Raw genomic sequence first — 6234 nt, forward strand, 5'->3', positions numbered from 1 at the left:
TTTCTCTGACTTTGTAAATTTATTTTTTATTATGTTAATCACCATACATCATTAGTTTTTGAGGTTATTGGGTTTTAAAAATAATAATAATACCAAATAGACTACGTTTTTAGTACTGTTTTAGATTTACAGAGAAAATGAGCAGATAGTACAGAGTTCCATATATCCAGCCCCTATTCCACACAACGTACCTCCCCCACACAGTTTCCCCTCTTAGTGAATCTTGCATTTGTGTAGTCCATTCGTTATAATTCACAAAAAAATATTGACATATCATTATTAACTAAAGTCCATAGTTTACATTTGGGTCACTCTTTGGGTTGTAAAGACATAAATGCATAATATGAAGTTTGACATATGCATGATATAGATTTGCCATTAGAGTTTTATATAGGATAATTTAACCCCCTACAAATCACCTGTACTCCACCTGTTTACCTCTTACCTCATTCCCTCTTAACTGCTGACCACCATTGATCTAAAAAGATCTATAAAACTGATCAGGTGTTTTTTAGAAAAGACAGTAAAAAAAATTGTCTCCCTAATTTTGCATTTTCCAAAGTGACATATAATTGAAATCATATAACTTTTAGCATTTTTAGACTGGCTTCTTTCAGCAATATGCATTTAAATTTCTTATATATCTTTTTATGGCTTGATAGGTCATTTGTTTTTATTGCTGAACAATATTCCATTTTATGAATACACTGTGGTCTGTTTATCCATTCACCTATTGTAGAACATCTTGGTTGCTTTCAGTTTTTAGTCATTAGGAATAAAATTGCTATAACCTTTTTAGTGCAGGGTTTTGTGCGGACATAAATTTTTAACTCAACTGTGTAAATACCTAGGAGCATAGTTGTTGGATCATATGGCAAGACTATGTTTATCTTTGTAGGAATCTTTGTAGGAAAAAGATAGTTTATCAAACTATCTTCTAAAGTAGTTGTACAATTTTGCATTCCTACCGGCAATAAATGAGTGTTCCTGTTGCTCAGCATACTCACAGGCATTTGTTATTATCAGTGTTTTGGATTTTAGTTATTCTAATAGATGTGTAGTAGTATCTCATTATTTTAATTTGCAGTTTCTTAATGACATGAGATGTGGAACATCTTTTCATGTGCTTGTATGCCATCTTTGCTGAGGGTTTAAGAGATCTTGTATATTTTGGATACAAGTCCTTTATCTAATATATATTTTGCAAATGCTTTCAACAGGTCTGTGACTTAGCTCTTCATTCTCTTAACTATGAACAAAAGTTTTAGCTTCCAGAAAATCAAACATATCAAATGTTTCTTCCACAGATAGTACTTTCTGTGTTGTATCTAAAAACTCATCACCAAACCCATGGTCACTTAGATTTTGTCCTGTTATCTTCTGGAAGCTTTATAGTTTTGCATTTTGTATTTTCATTTAAAGTCCATTAGAGTTAATTTTTTTTAAAAGATGTAGATCTTTATGTATATTTTTTTCCATTTGAATGCCTAACTGTTCCAGCACCATTTGTTGAAAAGACTATTATTTATGGAATTGCCTTTGCTCCTTTGTCTGTTTGTATGTCTGTTCCTGGGCTTTCTGTTCTATTCCACTGATCTCTTTGTCTAGTCTTTCATAAATATCACACCTCCTTGATTACTGTAGCTTTATGGTAATTCTTGAAGTGGTAGCGTCCGTCCTCTGACTTTGTTTTTCTGCAATGTTCTGTTAGCTATCCTGCGTCTCTTTTCTTTCCATATAAACTTTAGAATGAGTTTGTTGATATCCCCAGAATAACTTGTGATTTTTTAAAATTTTTTATTGTTATGTTAATCACCATATATTACATCATTTGTTTTGGTGTAGTGTTCCATGATTCATTGTTTGTTCATAACACCCAGTGCTCCATGCAGAATGTGCCCTCTTTAATACCCATCACCAGGCTAATCCATCCCCCACCCCCCTCCCCTCTAGAACCCTCAGTTTGTTTTTCAGAGTCCATCGTCTCTCATGGTTCGTCTCCCCCTCTGACTTATTCCCCTTCATTCTTCCTCTCCTGTTATCTTCTTCTTTTTCTTTTTTCTTAAAATATGTTGGGCGTTATTTGTTTCAGAAGTACAGATCTGTGATTCAACAGTCTTACACAATTCACAGCGCTTTTTATTGGGATTGCCTTAAATCTGTAGATCAGGTAGGGAAGAATTGGCTTCTTAACATTTCTATCCATAACATTTCTAGACTATTTATCCATTTATTTAAATCTTTGATTTCTTTCATTTCTTTCATCAAGTTTCCTAGTTTTTCTCACATAGACCTTACACATAATTCATTAGATGTGTACATAAGTATTTCATATATTTTGATACTAATGTCAATGGATTTATGCTTTTATTTCAAATTCCAATTGTTTGCTGCTGATATATGGGGGGAGCCATTGACTTTGGTATAGGAGGGATACCATTGATCCCTCCTTTGAATGGGCCCACCAACTTTGCCAATAAAGCTGCTGATGTTTGCCATCAACATTGAACAGTCAGCTCTCATCCACCACTCGTAAAGCTGTGGATTTTGTGGCCTGAGATGGAGTGGTGGAGTTAGGTGGTTTCGGAAGGATCCCCATGCCAAAAGGCCACAGAATTGCCATTAGGTTTCCCCATTGTAGTAGCAGTTTTTCAGGAGTAAACACATTGCCTTTTGTTGTGTCTTTGATCACTTTGAACTACCTGAAATACTTCATTTTTTTCTTTTTATATTTCATTCAGTTTCATACTTGCTTTGAGAATTGCTTGATCTCCTCACACAGATATTATTGAAAGTCCACAACCTGAATTGAATTATGAGGAAACATCAGACAAGTCCAAATATCATTCCTCCTGCCTTAAATACACTTGATATCCAAGAATGATGTTAGTTGACTTCTTCCAAAATAAAGAACCAGTCTAATACCTCCATATGAAGCAGAAATGTTAAAATAAAATATGTTTCTTATGATACTTATATTCAGTGATATTTCTTGCACGAACAGAGGAGAACTGATGGCATTACAAACCTGAAACCAAATAAGATGTTGCAAAATTTGACACAAACTAATCTAGTCCACAGAATTAACAGATATATCATGAGAGTATTTTCCATGATTTAATAAATAAGCATTAAATGCCCTAGGAGAGAAATGAAGTGTATCTAGATCTTCATAATCTGGTTCTGATAAAGTTTTAATGATTATGGGAAATGTAGCTTTATCCAAATTTACCCATCATGCTTTCTTTCTATCTAGTATTGTGGAGGTTATAAGATCCAGTTGGTCTCTGTTTGATGATTGTAACTCATTAGATTTAGCTGTGTCTTAGGCAACTGACTTAAGAAAAGGCTGTGCATAATGAAATGTTGAAGCCATAAAAATAAAAAGCTTAATTCTTTCTGCCAAACAAGCACTGGAACTAGGAAAGCTTGATAATTTCCTATAGAATTTTCTTGAAAATGGAGGATAAGGAGTTCTGATTAAATCCACATTTGATACAGCTGTCTAGAAGTAGCATGCAAATCCCACAAAGCTTCCAAGGTAACAGAAGCTGTCCTCACACATTTCAATTAATCACTAAATTAAGTCTGCATATGAGAATCAAAGGACTAAATAATAGCAGCAAAGAACCATTCACAAATTCAAGATTATGTGCTATTTATACTTAATGACAATTTATTTCTGTAAGAAGTTTTTATTAAGTCTACTAGTCACAAAGAATAAATAAAAATGAGCTTGAACTTCGCAAGTATATTTGATTTTATACGTGCATTCCCTAATAATGTCTGGGCCCACGAATTTGGATTCTGATATATATCAGCAACAACTAGATATATACGTTTATATATGATAGATATCTGTTTATTTGTGTGCACATTTGTTAGTGCTAATCTTTGGTAATAGCCTTATGTGCATTAGTGATTACTGAGTCTTACAAATGTGTAATGTTGATATTTTCATTCCTCTTTACTTCCCTCCTTATGCTACTTGGATTCCATAGCTCATTATTATAAATCCTCACTGGCAAATTCCACTATTCACTGTCTTTTCCTCCCTCAGTCATACTTGACTGTCCACAATCCAATCCTAAATGGGCCCAAACGTCCATCTTCTGCTTTACTGAATGTGTATATCTGGGCGATGCTGAAAATAATCACACATCTGGCAGGTTGGTGTCAGATTCATGGTCACAACTTCAAATGTGTACATAACCATGATATTTTCAAGTAAGCTCACTCTCTTACTATACTACCACGCTAATATTACACCTTTCCTTCCATCCTCCTACATTTCTCATATATAGCTGGTATCTTTTACCCATATTAATGATCTTTCCTCAAAAATTATGTTTCACTCAAAGTATCCTCATCTTATTTAATGACAACTCCTTTTTGTCATTTTTATCAAGCTAATAGCTCTGGGGTCAACCTTGACTCCCCTCCTTCTTTCACATTCCATGTCTGGTCCATTAGCAGGTTCTCTTATATATTCAAAAGAGTTTCAGAATCTAACCACTTCTCACCTTCTCCACTGTTGCCCATATGATCTGACCTACAATCTTGATTATTGCAATATCTTCCCAATAGATCATGAACCTTGGCTTTAATTGTCTTGGCTCTAATTGCCATCACTTAAAATAATGCCTGCCACATAATAGATATTCGCTAAGTATTTGATAAATTGAGACAGTTTAATTGAATGATGCATCAGAATTCAAACATAGTTTAAAATTTCCATTAAGAATAACTGACTCTTTTCAACAAATGGTGCTAGGGCTTACTGTAAAGATGGCAGTGCCTCCCAAAGTAATCAATAGATTCAGTGCAATCTATATCAAAATCCCAATGACATTTTTGGAAGAAATTTAAAAATCCATCCTAAAATGCTTATGGAATCCCCCAAATCAGAGCAATCTTGAAAAAGAATAAAGTTGGAAAACTAAACTCATTATCTCTCTTATTTCCACATCCTCTTCCAGTTAATGCTTCATTTTCGACCACCGTCAGCTCCAACCTTCCTCACACCCACCAAACACAAAAGTGTTGCATGCTTCTGTTGTATCTACCTTCTCACTTGGCACTTGCCTATCATCTTCCTCTACATTCTGCTTTCATGTCCCCCACCACTCCATGTACAAAACAGCCACAATCTATCCTTATCTTACATGATCTCTTGGCAGGATTTGACACTCTTTTATTTTCTCTATCAACAGGTCTCCAAATTTTTCTCATACCACTCTGTGTTCTGATTACTTTTCTACTTTTCAAGTTATTTCTCCAGCCAGACTTAAAGTGTCAGAGATCCTCAAGCCTCAGTACAAGGTTCTTTGTCTTTTCTCTCCATAGGAGAGAATGAGGAACAGGAGATAAATAACACCTAAATAAGAAGGAAAGCTAACTTTATCACAGAAGATAGTTCGGATGGGTACCTATCCAAACAGTATACCAGACCCCAGGATAATCGTATTCTTGTAATTCAACACTAACTTGGTGCAATATATTTGGTCATCAGTATATATTATACTCAAATGCATTATCAAATTATAAGCTGAGTGATCAGAATAATAGCTAAAAGCATGTCTTTCTACTGGGTCTATGTGGCAGGCTTCAAATATTTTGAGTGTAAAAAATTTGTTTAATTAAATGATTTTTTAAAACCCCGCTGAACTAAATCCACCAGGTAGAAAGAACATAGGCTTGCAGACAGCTAAATCTAATCCATTATAACATTATAATAGCAATTCAAGGCACTATTAAGTTTCTCAACATCTTTGTTGGTCTTCATTTTTCTACTGAAATATGGGAATAACAAAGTTTAGCCCATAGAACTATTGTGAAACACGAACTATATGACATGTAAGCACTGTAGTAGCAATTTTTAAAGGAAATTTTCCTAATTGAAGTGCATTGATGTTAAAGTCTGTCATATGCCTCAATTTCTGGAGTATTCAGTTATCTCACCATTTCTCCTCATTGTGTGAAACATAAATACAATGATGTATATGAAATTTCCTCCCCCATTTTAGAGATTTGTAAATGTTAGCAATTAAGGTGACTGATGTTCCATTATTCCTATCTTCCCAGTTCTCTGGAAGATGTTTTGGAATCTTTGTAAAAACCCCAGTGATCTGGTAATTACTTTGATTATTTTTAAAGATATATGAGGTCCTCTGATGTCCTTAATTGACACTTTTTAATTTGCAAGTGCAAAGCTTGAGATAAACTGAAGAGGAA

Source organism: Callorhinus ursinus, unplaced genomic scaffold (genome assembly GCF_003265705.2).
Source record: "Callorhinus ursinus isolate GAN/ISIS: 27379988/994484 unplaced genomic scaffold, GSC_fseal_2.0 scaffold12, whole genome shotgun sequence".
NCBI classification, from domain to species: Eukaryota; Metazoa; Chordata; class Mammalia; order Carnivora; family Otariidae; genus Callorhinus; species Callorhinus ursinus.